Source organism: Adelges cooleyi, unplaced genomic scaffold (genome assembly GCF_023614345.1).
Source record: "Adelges cooleyi isolate 19-005CV unplaced genomic scaffold, UGA_ACOO_1.1 ACOO_flye_CR_arks_rails_tigmint_CR_PRNA_167, whole genome shotgun sequence".
Classification (NCBI taxonomy): Eukaryota; Metazoa; Arthropoda; class Insecta; order Hemiptera; family Adelgidae; genus Adelges; species Adelges cooleyi.
The window spans coordinates 3,703,319-3,717,015 of NW_026095824.1; the positions used below are offsets into that span (position 1 = coordinate 3,703,319).

General features: G+C 31.7%; 1 long non-coding RNA gene across 3 annotated transcripts; it reads right to left on the reverse strand.

Annotated features, from left to right (window-relative positions):
- Positions 1-242: 242 nt before the first annotated feature.
- LOC126832814 (uncharacterized) lies at positions 243-13,053 on the reverse strand. Of its 3 annotated transcripts, none has more exons than XR_007684808.1 (3): positions 12,817-13,000; positions 12,146-12,442; positions 243-440 (listed from the first exon to the last, which is right to left on the reverse strand). It is a non-coding gene; the product is annotated as an uncharacterized LOC126832814 (long non-coding RNA). The 3 variants fall into 3 exon arrangements; XR_007684807.1 differs by lacking the exon at positions 243-440 and adding an exon at positions 11,767-12,008; XR_007684806.1 differs by lacking the exon at positions 243-440 and having other exon boundaries at positions 12,099-12,442; positions 12,817-13,053.
- Between the last annotated feature and the right edge of the window lie 644 nt (positions 13,054-13,697).

Consider the following 13,697-nt stretch of genomic DNA (forward strand, 5'->3'; position numbering starts at 1 on the left):
TCGGCGCACGTGATTTAAAAGTGACACCGAGTTCAAAAGCAAACGAATATTTAAAAATATGTTTTGAAGTGTTGTTGTATCGAATTCTAGCCTAAGCGTTTACACGAAAACACAATTTTGTTTAGCACAATTTTCATACCTGTTTGATATACAAATAATATTAAATGAGAAAAAAAAACGTTACAAACATTACTACTACGTACTAGATGGTATAATTACAAAAACGAGTAAACGTTCTCAAAGTTTTACCCAAAAACGTATAGCTGTAATTACAATTGTGTCTTTTATTTTTCGATAAATATTATTTTGACACCATACGACTGACAATATTCTTTATCATCAACACGATGACTATGACTGGACTCCTCTTACTTAAGATGGATATGTGGTTTGATAAAATATAAAACCAAAATTTGTATTATTCGTTGTCATGCTTTGATCTATAAAAAAAAAAAAAACTTTAAATCGAATTACAGAATTAAAAAACAAAAAAGTAAACGTCCTATTCATAAATACACTACACTGATGTTTTATGTTGTTCGTTACACCCATCTTCAGACTATTATTATCAGTTCTTAAATCTTAAAAATGCGCCAAAAATATGTCAACCTTTCTCGCAGGGGGTCGGGGGTTGTCAAAATTTCGGTTTTTCCATGTACGTTTTTGTTGATAGCACATTTTATATTGAAAATGCTAAGGTTATAATAAATCGAAAATATTTTCAAAAAAACATAAAATTTCGGCACTTGTGCACACATGAGAATGTCTGAGTACATTTTTTTTTTCCATCGATAAATAACCTTAAGTATGGCTATCGACGGATATTCACAATTAAGTTGGACCGAACTGACTGAATGTGATAAAATCACTTTTGAAAAATGACATTAAAACCTAAAACTTATGCTTGGGCACTCAAAACTTACCGGGACCACTCTGAATAGTATCCGTTAAAAATACTGCCATGATTTGATAATTTTTTTTTAAACATTTAACATTTGCAAAAACAGTTTTCCGGCAATTAAAAAAAAAAAAATGTGCTCCCGAATTTTTTTATTCGTCTAATATGTTATGGATACATAATGTTATGAGTTCTGGCTCCTGAAAAATGTTTTCAACTAATAGGTCTTATAATTACGGCTAAAAACACAAAAAACTTTTCACCCCTAAAAAAGTAGTAGTCTATGCAGGCGAAAAAAACCTGCACCATAATGCAAATATATTTCAGATACCAGCTGTCGACTGTTGATTCACCATTACTCATTGCAACCTACTACCGTAACATCGTAATTCCCCCCTTTAGTTTGGTTTTTCCTTAATAAAACAAAGCTTCACCACAGATTATTGAGTAAATTTTATGTGCAATTTTATTTTAGTTAGTAGAAATATGAAATAGTTATTGATAAAAGCGCTGTGAAGGCAACAATGTACTTAAAATTAGCCTATAATTGTACTGGTTGTCATAAAATTTAAATTATAACTTAATATTATATTAATGTAGCGAGTGAGGATGTTATAGAAAATTGGCAAATCAAATTTAACCAGTATGACGATAATGAGGATAGTTTAATCTCTAAGGGTTTTTCAGAAACTATTATTCGAAGTCAATAAGTCAAAAGCGACACAACAATGTTCTGCGTTCATATCGTTACACAGTCAGTTGACATAAATATTTTCTGGAGATGATCAAATTATATTTAAAAAATTTAATAAATTGTAACCGCTTATGACGATTTTTAATTTTTTGACATTTTTCCATAATTTTGATTTTTTTAAACTTATTTCCTTTATCTTTTTTTTATGTATTAAATTACAATAAAGAGAGCTTTTTAACATAGGCGCAATTTCAATTTTTAACTTGGGGGGCTGGAATTTTTTTTTAATTACATATATAAGGAAATACATTTTTATATTTTAAAACTGTATGCATAACCTAATTTTTTTGGTGGGGCTATGTCTAGAATTGGGGGGGCTAAGTCCACCATAGCCCCCCCCTCCCCCCGTATTTGCGCCTATACTTTTTAATTATTTACTGTTACAGCTTTTAGTAAGTTACATAAAAAAAAATGCATGTACTACATTTCACAATTTGCCTATGATATATATTTTGCCCCAAGACGCATAAACTTGTATTTGTGTATCAGCCGTAGCAGCTGAATCACAAAAAAAAAAAGAAGACTCACATCATAAGTATACTTTAACAACTGTCAACTAAGGCCACCGTTTTTTCGACTGTTTATGACAAATTTCAATATTTTACATAATTATCGTTACTTTTAGTAGTTAACATACACCCATACAATAATATAGTTAGTTTTGGTAATCGGAGACACTAAAAAAATAAGCGTATTATCATTAATGTGTCACCCTGTATATATATATATATATTTATTACTGAATTCTTGCCTAAGCCTTTATTCGAAAACAGAATTCTTTTACTTTAGAAAAACACTTGTGTGATTCGATGTGCGTTTAAATTTTGCACTGTTTGCATAAATGAAATACAGTGCTCGTTTGTGTGAAAAATATTATGCAAAGCCAAAAGACTGTGTCTATTTTTTAGATACCCATGTTAAACTTGCATTTTAATAACGGGGTACGACAAATACTCATGGTCTTTAGAATTTCAAGGCCAACATGACTTGTTGACGATTTTTTTAAACTTATGATAAAACCACCTATGTGAATCATTTTGTATTTTTTTTACCATACAATGATATTTCAAGGTCATTGTGATTTTTCTGCCCTTGGGTAACAGGATTTAGGGAGGGGTGATGTTGGTATCTCTTATAGCAATATGTATATTAATTTAGCTATGCTTGTTAAGCTATTTTTTTGATAAAAGAGAATTTGACTGAACTTTGAAGTTTACAACGTCAATTAAAAGATCCGTAGCCTATCGAAATATTTAAAAAAAAAAGAGATTTCTACAATAACAGTAAAGCATTTGAAATAATTTAAATCAATTAGTTAGATAAATAGGGTTATTATAATTTTTCTATAAATGTCCACTGTTGAATTAATAGGTTTTGGTTGAACGTCGAATTGTCGTTAGCTTCGTTTTTAATAATTGTTTAAAACTAATTTTTTTTCTAGTTTCAATTTAGAGATTGCTACTCGAAGGAATTGGTTCAGTATTAAAAAAGTTACAGTGTATAAAGATAAAAAAAAAACCCACATCAGAGTAAAACCTTCGCCGCTCAGCATCGGAGCTTAAATTAAAATTGTTGAAAATGTCGTCATTAAGAATAAACCGATCAGAAAAATCTAAATTAAAATTATATTATATTATTAGGTTAATCATATTTTACTGGACGACATGAGATTGGGAACAGTATCTTATTTTTCTACATTTTCTAGTTTGTATACTTATTTATCGATTTCAAAATGCCTTTCGTACAAAACAAATAAAGTCGGGTCGAAAGAATGCAATGTTAAAATGATCGATGTGTAATCAGATGCCAAAAAAAAAAAATAGCAAAAAAAGGTCAACGTTTTAACATTGGAAACTTTGAAATTTTATGTACGTGTTCTTTTTGGCTGTTGACGCACAAAGAAGTACAAATCACACGCATTCAAAGTATTATCTGTATTATACAGGCTTACTGTCCATTCAACACACGTTATAATTTTAGTATTTTACCATAGTTTACTGGATTGTTGGGTTCACGTCGATTAATTAAATGTCCGTATTAAAGTGTTGTGATATAAATTGCGGCACAATAATGCTAGTTCAACGCTTTTTCACCTGTTTTATATTGCTCGTATTATATAATAATAATATTATATGTTATGGTGCAAAGACGGCGTGCGTGCTTCCAGACAACGTGCCACATATGAACCGAATTCTGGAGCATCCGGGATGGTGGGATTTCGAACCTTTGAAAATCATGGACGGTAAAAAAAAGTATGGAGTGGAACATTTACTACAGAATTTAGTGACAGACAGAAACATACAAGAAAAAGTGCGGCAAGCCCACAAATTTCTGAACTGCGATTACGCTATAATGTTTTTAACTTACATTGAGTACATGAATAGGATTGGGCTTTATTGTAATCGGATGTTTCACTGGGATGCTATCCCTTCTGATCATAAACAAGAATGTCTGGAGAAGTTCAGGCAGTTATCCGACGGGAAAAAATTGGTATTGCGCATGCAAAGTGCGATTGCCTTTTTGCAATCGATGTCTCCAAAAACGCCATTGATCAATGACTTTTACAAAATCCTGACAAACTTCGGCGGTGCTTACGAGACGACACCCGACCCTTACTGGAAACGACACACAAGTACAACATCAAATAAGAAGTTTTTAAGCGGCTGTGCTTCCTTGAAGACCAATGACGATGATATTTCCGCACCTACGACTGAAGGTACGTTAAAACTGATAGAAAACCTAAGAATAAAGACTCAGCATTTTTTCCAAAATCACTGTGCTCCGATATCGCACACATTAAAAACCAACAACATGCAGAGTTCCACATATAGCTGGTCCCTCGTGTTAACAGACGAATGGTATTACACAGATCATCCGCTTAACGATAAGTCCATCCCCATCCTCACGGTAAACAAAATGTACACTATTGTCAATAACATAATAAACGATTTTATAGTAACTGATTACACACGACTGGGGTTTGCGTTTAATACAGTATCAAACACTACTGTTTTAAATGAAAATCCCGATACGGAAAACAGAGTTCACCAAACGAACAAGATACTGACACAAATTGACCGGTCGAAACCTATGTGTCACTTTAAATTTGTGATGGATGGCGGACAATACAGTGTAGAAGATCTGCTGGCGACCAAGGTCAAAGGGAAAATAGTTAACGAGACAAATGTAGACACGAAATTGCGTCAAGTCTACGGATTTCTGAGCTGTTATTGCGTTGAACTATTAAAAAAGTTACTGCCTTACTACAAATCTATAGCACAATTATTTTTCCAGGCAGACCCTGCTGACAATTATGAGGTTTTTAGATCAATCGTGAAAATAGTCAAGAAGAGCGATCCAGTAATATTGCGCATTAAAGGCACCCTTTTCTATTTTCAACGATTATCTCCTCAGACTAGTTTTGACAAATATATTTTGGAAATTAGTTACCTCCTCATGAACTCCATTGAATATATTAACTATTATCAGCCGAGGGTTTTTGACATCCCATCAACATCAACAGTTAACAATCAACAGGATAGTTTTGTAAAAAATAAGCTACTTGGTAGAATGGCAACTTTCCTTAGCAATTTGTCAGAAGTTGAAAGAGAACTAAACATATTCACTGGGATGTCTTGCGTGGTTCAGTCAGATACGGATATATGTAATGAGGTTCCCCAAAATTTGCAGGAGATAGAGAGTCAACTCGATGAAAAAATAAACCATATTATACAAACTGTGTTTCCAAATTTGGGTTTAAATGAATCCCACTTTGGAGCACTATTGTTAGAGTGAGTCGGGAATTTTAGCTTAATACAATGTCTATAATTTTAATACATCTCAGTGTAATCTTATTATTTTATTAATCACTATTATATTTTCACGTTTAAATTAACAATAAGGTATTTGTGTTATTTTTCCAGTTATGTATAAGTTTATAATTGGTAAATTTCTTATGAAATAGCTAACTACACTTGCTTTTTAATTATTTCTTTATGTATAATGTGGAATTTTGCAAGCCTTATTGTGTCCTTAACTGTTCTTGGAGTATTTAATTTTGAAATGTATGTACTTAAAAATATTTTACAATAAAACACGTTTTCGAATCTTAGTTTGGTATAAAATTTTGTTTATATTAGTCATCTAATTATTTTGATTTAAAGTGTTTTCAGGAAATTGAGCATTAAATATATTTGAAGACCAATCCAATTGTAAGGATAAATATTTTCTTTTTTTTTAAAATATTTTAATCCAAACGTTGGTATATTTTATTAAAATCAGGTAGTTATTTATAGTTTTAAATTGTATTATTCATTATATAGATTATATTATAAGCTGTTAACGTTGTGTTTATCAATCATTGAAGAAAGACTCGTTTTTTATTAACTAATAGATTTACGAGACGCCTGACTTTTGCAAAGGTAGGCAACTAAAATTTCATAGTGTACCTCCAGAGTCTACAGAGATCACTCTGTAACTAACAAAAGACTCATTTTCTCAAAATATATGGATATTTTGAAAATTTTTTTTTTTCCTATTGCTTTAGGTATAAGTTTTACTATGTTTTTCAATGCTTTGAAAATTTATATTTTCATCCCTTTTACGATAAAAAGGGTCTATGTTCACATTTTCAAACGGTAACATATGTTTTTAATTCCGTAAATTTGTAGGCAAAAATATTTTAAATGTGTTATCGTTTGAATTATTAATTTTTATCCATCTAGTCGTTAGCTATGACTTCGTAAAGATATCACATTTTCTAAAGACCGAGAGCCAATAAAATACTTATTTATCCGATGGGTGAGTATACAGATAACTAAACACAATCAAATGTTTTGTAATAGTTTAGTTGACCAGCGATTCATATTTACAGATTGCCAACCATAAACCGTGGTACAAGTAGGTTGAAAACTGCTGCAATGATGATGATACAAAAAAATATTATTATCATTAATCTAGTTATCATATTTTTCTACTATCTATGGTCTACATTCAACAAGTAACAGCACAACGTGTGTGAAGTTAGCCATAAACGAGCCAGCAATATGATAACAGTGAGTGTCATGGCGTTGGTGTATGTTGTGTTGCCAATACTCTAATTATTCTAAGGGGCAGTCCATATATCCCCATATACCGACGATTATTATTATACGAAATCGACTTAATCAATTAAAATATATACTAATTATCGACAAAACAGTAAGAGTATATTATTTAACCTAAAAAAAAAATGGCATTTGGGGTTTTGCGGCCACCATGAGCCGCCAAACCCGTGCACAAAAATATTGCCAACCGACCGAAACCGGCGGCAGTTATGTCAATTTTTGACAATGTTCCGGAAGAGTCGCCCTCAATTTGATTATACCAATCGAAAGCTTACTAAAATGTCTAAAAAATCGTCTCTATGAAAAAAGTTGGCACCTGTGAAGACAAAAATTTGTTAGTGAAAGAGGTTATGTACAAATAATAAATATTAAGCGATTTTGTACAAATATAAAAAGATATTATGGTTACTGGTCACTCGATTATTCCGTAGTAGCTGATGCATGGTTTAAATACTAGATTATCATCCGAGATACTCGGATAACGACTAGCTCCAGCTAAATTAGATTAAAGTGTAAAGTCCGTTATCCGTAACAGTCTACCTTTCGTCTAATAATGGGTGGTTATTTATTATATCTGATTATGATACGGAATGCGCTAACATCAAATTATTATTATATTTTATGTGATGACCGACGTAATAAAACTACTTGTCTTTGTTGAACCGAATGAAATTATTAGTCCCAGATTTAAACTCCATATTTTGTCCACAACGATTTAGGCAAGAATTATTTGTTTCTACGTCTGATTCCTCCCCTTATTTTTCTACATTTATTAAAGGCCTATGCAAATGCAATTGACAGGTTATTGTTTATATTTCCACAAAATATAAATCCTAATTAATCTTAATAATTTTTATACAAAGATACGGTGTCAGTGGTTACATAACCGAAATGGAGTTCTAATGTCGTGTGACTAAATAAAATAGTGTAGAATATTATAATAAATATATATTATAAAAATATCCAGGCTGGCCAACCATATTGGTATTGGGTTTGGCTTAAATACGAAATTCTGACAAGCTTCGGCGGTGTATACGAAACAATCCCCGACCCTTACTAGAAACAACCAACAACAGCAAAAACTTCAACTTCAATAATTAAAATTGTTGAATATGTCGTCATTAAAATTAAACCGATCATATAAATCTAAATTGTATTATATTATATCATTAAGTTGATCACATATTATTGGACAACATAAGAATGGAAACAATATGATATTTTTTTTTAATTTTCTAGTTTGTACACTTATTTGAAGAGTAATATCTCTAGTCTCTACACATGTATTTGTTAATTAATGTCTACATTGTTAGGCTAAATTGATCAGAAAAAGCCCAATTTCACATTAAGCAACCTGAAAAAGAATAAGTCGATTTCAAAAAGCCTTTCGTACGAAAAAAATAAGGTCGGGTCGAAAGAATGCAATGTTAAAATGATCGATGTGTATTCAGATGCCAAAATAAAATAGCAAAAACAGGTCAACGTTTTACCATTGAAATTTGATGTACGTGTTCTTTTTGGCTGTTGACGCACAAAAAAGCACAAATCCACACATTTAAAGTATTATCTGTATTATACAGGCATGCTGTCCATTCAACACACGTTATAATTTTAGCATTTCACCATAGTTAACCGGATCGTTGGGTTCTCGTCGATTAATTTTCAATGTCCGTGGTGAAGTGTCGTGATATAAATTTCAGCATAATAATGCTAGCTCAACGCTTTTTCACCTGTTTTATACTGCTCGTATTATGTAATAATAATATTGTATACAACGGTGCAATGGCAGCAGACGGCGTGCATCAGATGAACCGAATTCTGGAGCATCCGGGATGGCGGGATTTCGAACCTTTGAAAATCCTGGTCGATAAAGAGGAGTATGGAGTGGAACATTTACTTAGAAGTGATGCCGAAGGACAGAATTTAGTGACAACCAGAAACATACACCAGAAAGTCCGGCAAGCCCACCAATTTCTCAATTGCGATTACGCTATAATGTTTCTAACTTACACTGAATACCTGAATAGGATTGGGCTTTATTGTAATCGGATGTCTCACTGGGATACAATCCCTTCCGAAAATAAACAAGAATGTCTGGAGAAGTTCAGGCAGTTATGCCACGGAAAACAATTGGTATCGCGCATGCAAAGTGCGATTGCCTATGTGCAATCGTTGTCTCCAGAAACGCCATTAATCAATGACTTTTACGAAATCCTCACAAGCTTCGGATGTGCTTACGAGATGACACCCGACCCTTACTGGAAACGAACAACAACTAAAACAACAAAGCCGATGCTATTTTGCTGTGTTTCCACGTCGACAAATGACGATGATATTTCCGCACCTACGACTGAAGGTACGTTAAAACTTATAAACAACCTAAGAAGAGAGACTAAGAATTTTTTCAAAAAACACTGTGCCCCGGAATCGCATATATTAAAAAGCCATAAAATAGATAGTTCCACGTTTAGCTGGTCCCTCGTGTTAAAAGACGAATGGTATTTCTCAAATCATCCGCTTTACGACGTGTCCATCCCCATCCTCACTGTGAACAAAATGTACACTAATGTCAATAACTTAACATACGATTTTATAGTAACTGATTACACACGACTGGGGTTTGCGTTTAATACACTATCAAACGCTACTGCTTTGAACGAAAATCCCGATACGGAAAACAGAGTTCACCAAACGAACGAGATACTGATACAAATTGACCGGTCGAAACCTATGTGCCACTTTAATTTTGTGATGGATAGCGGACAATACAGTGTAGAAGATCTGCTGGCGACCGATGTCATAGGGCAAATAGTTAACGAGACAAACGTAGACACTAAAGTGCGTCAAATCTACGGATTTCTGAGCTGTTATTACGTTGAACTATTAAAACAATTATTGCCTTACAACAAATCTATGATACAATTATTTTTCCAGCCAGACCCTGCTGACAAATATGAGGTTTTTATATCAATCGTGAAAATAGTCAAGATGATCGATCCAGTAATATTGCGCATAAGAAGCACCCTTTTGTATTTTCTACGATTATCTCCTCAGACAATTTTTAGAAAGGATGTTTTGAAAATCATTTACCTCCTCATGAACTCCATTGAATATATCAATACAATAATCAACAATCAACGGGATCTTGTTAATTATATGTCACTTGATAGAATGGAAACTTTCCAAAGCAATTTGTCAGAAGTTGAAAGAGAACTAAACATATTCACTGGGATGTCTTGCGTGGTTCAGTCAGATACGGATATATGTAATGAGGTTCCCCAAAATTTGCAGGAGATAGAGAGTCAACTCGATGAAAAAATAAACCATATTATACAAACTGTGTTTCCAAATTTGGGTTTAAATGAATCCCACTTTGGAGCACTATTGTTAGAGTGAGTCGGGAATTTTAGCTTAATACAATGTCTATAATTTTAATACATCTCAGTGTAATCTTATTATTTTATTAAACACTATTATATTTTCACGTTTAAATTAACAATAAGGTATTTGTGTTATTTTTCCAGTTATGTATAAGTTTATAATTGGTAAATTTCTTATGAAATAGCTAACTACACTTGCTTTTTAATTATTTCTTTATGTATAATGTGGAATTTTGCAAGCCTTATTGTGTCCTTAACTGTTCTTGGAGTATTTAATTTTGAAATGTATGTACTTAAAAATATTTTACAATAAAACACGTTTTCGAATCTTAGTTTGGTATAAAATTTTGTTTATATTAGTCATCTAATTATTTTGATTTAAAGTGTTTTCAGGAAATTGAGCATTAAATATATTTGAAGACCAATCCAATTGTAGGGATAAATATAACCTATTGTTTTTAAATATTTTAATCTAAACGTTGGTATATGTTATTTAAATCAGGTAATTATTTATTGTTATACATTTTATTGTACATTATATAGATTATATTATAAGCTGTTAACGTTGTGTTAATCAATCATTGAAGAAAGTCGTTTTTTTTAACTAATAGATTTACGAGACGCCTGACTTTTGCAAAAGTAGGCTACTAAAATTAGTGCACATATATGTTGTGTATTTATTGTTAAATGTAAAACAAAGTAAGAACATTTCGAGTGAATGATCATACTAATATGCTGTATTTATATTTACTAAAATAATGATATTTCTAAAACCTTAGATACTCAGATATTAAAATAATAATTAACAAAAAAAAAATCTTACAAACGTTTATACTTAGTAAATGTAAGATTACATGTAAATTATAATTTGTCTTTTTTTAAACGCTTAGATTTTAAACCTTACTGACTGTTGTACTCTCTTAAGTAATTTCTTAATTAAATTCATACTTTTGTACCTACTGTAGTACCGCCCAGGGCTATAATATAAGAATATATGTTGAAATAGCACTTAGCAAAGTAATAATTTCACGGTACATGAATTCGTGTACTATATTATTATCAGTCAATAATTAGAGTCACCTGTATCGTTAGTGGTTTTTGTCAATTGTAATGTTAGGTGTTGGAATATTAACAACTGTAACAATTATCTATACTACATTTTTCATCGATACAACGATTACTTATGTAAGTAACGCATCCTTGTCTTCTATGTAAGCAAGCAGTTAAGGTCGATTGAAGATTTTCACCAGTATGTTTTGGAATGAATACTAGAATTATGTAGGTGAATTAATAGAGATAGTGGATTGGAGATAATAGATTGCAGGACATATCCATGTATCTGCATGTAGTGTCATCAAAAAATGTAATAAAAAAAAAAAGGTTTCTCATGTAAAATGATCTCAACTTTCTGAAAAGAATACTGATTTATTCTTTTGAGTGACAGAAGGACATTAAAATTGAGAATATAATCTAAAAAGTTGGCCTTTTCTAATATTTGTTTTCAGAAAACTGAGATAATTTTACATGAAAGTTCAACTCCGGGTTCTCCATAAAAACAAAAAAAACAAAACAGGTGAATTTCATAGTAATACAAATAGTTGAAATAATTTTGTGTAAAAATAAGACAATTTTTTGTTCGAGTATTGGCAAATGTTTATTTGTTTTTAAAACTATTATAGGATTTCTGATTACGGTTAAAATTAGAACGAGTCGCAGGTGCAGAGGCCTCTTAGATAAAGACAAGAGAGAGAGAGAGAGAGTAAAATCAATGTGTAACAGTTAATGGTATAGCTTAGTACATCACTCGGTTAATTATAGCTGTTAACGACGTTGCCGATTTGTGATGTTTTCAGTAGATATATTAAAACAACCTAAAGTGTAATCACAAAATAACATATTTTATAGCTGTAAATTTGCCAAAAATTATTTAAAAACATTTCCAGTGTAAAATACTCAAAATATTGTTAGTTTTTGTTTTTAATCACACAAATATTAAGTACAAACAAACCAGAATTTCTAATTTTTATTCTTGCCATTAGCTTGTGTAGGCGTGTACGGACTGAACTCAGCTACATCAAAATCGGCATAAGTCATATCACTGGTGTCCGGTGCCAGAGGGGTTTTCAAGTATTCTTCGAGCTTTGCCCGTTTTTGTTCTTCGGTCATGTTTTTGTAGTTCTCATAGATTTTGCTCATGTGAGGATTTATTGTAGAATTAGTAGATGCGTTGGAATTGTTTTCTCGATCCATTGCAAAAAATATTATGTATTTTTCCTATTCAAGTGTTTTGCACGAATTTGGATTTCTAAAACAAAAAAAATTACACACTATCTAATCTGAAGAAAAACTACATTTCTACAATTAAATAAACCTCAAACTACCGAACGTTAGATTTCTATTTACATACAAATTAAAAACGGTTTCGCGTTGAATAAATCGTTTGTGTCCAATGTTACTATTACTTGTTACTTACTAATAAATACTCATTGTAATTCACACTCAGGATGTTGATTTTACATCAGAAGTACATCCATAGTTGTGTTTAAATGAAATGTAAGTATTAAGCAGTTGCAAAAATACATTCATGCATGTAGTGTGTAAAATAAACAAGACAGAACAGCGGGCTAAGTAGGCGTGTTAAACGCATTAATTAAATATTCAATGTACATAAATACTCACACGTTACTGAATAATAATTATGTTGGTGTCGTCTGTTGCCCATAAACAAACCCGTTGAGTACCTACTGCTCCAATATACTTGACTACGTTATTTTCGATGGCCTGAAAATTGCGCGTTTACAGCCACACCACTAGTTGTTGTGTTAAACTGTGGTCCTGTTATAGCGTTAGCTGTCAATGGAAGCTCACTGTTGCAACAGTGTTATGGAATATCAAGTAGGGATACCGTGTAATCGCTTGTCCTTGAATATTTCACATGTACCATATGCCTACATAATGATTATTATTAAGTAGGGCCACGAATTCAAATGGTAAACGTACGCCGTTGGCAATATTACAATGTAGCCGCTATAGTCGACTTTAGCTCAATAACACAGTCCTGACAGACAATAGGTCGGATAAAACGCATGATTATTAAAAAAAAGTTAACAATGGAAAATTGTAAAACAAAATATTATGTGTGTCCAAGCCGACGACGACCCAAGCGGTTGAGGCATTTGTGTTTACATTTTACACCGGCGACTTTTGACTGGAAAGTGGCATTCAAAATTTGCATTTAAAAAAAACAACAAAAGTTTGTACTAAAAAAAAAAACATTTAATTGAATGTATTGTAGGTTTTCGCGGTAAAATACTTAAAATTACATTAAATATTTAAAAATTAGTGTCAACTGTTTTTTACATAATATACAAAACGTTTTTTTTTTTGTATATGAAAATAAAATGAAAAATCCCAAAAATACAAATTATTTTAATTATTAAGAAAATTCGAAATTTTGTTTTTTGATTTCCTAAAACTTATTTTGATAAAAACCTCAATCAAGAAAAACACAAAATGTTTCAATTTGGGTGCCCAACTAATTTATTTTATTCGTTTTAAGT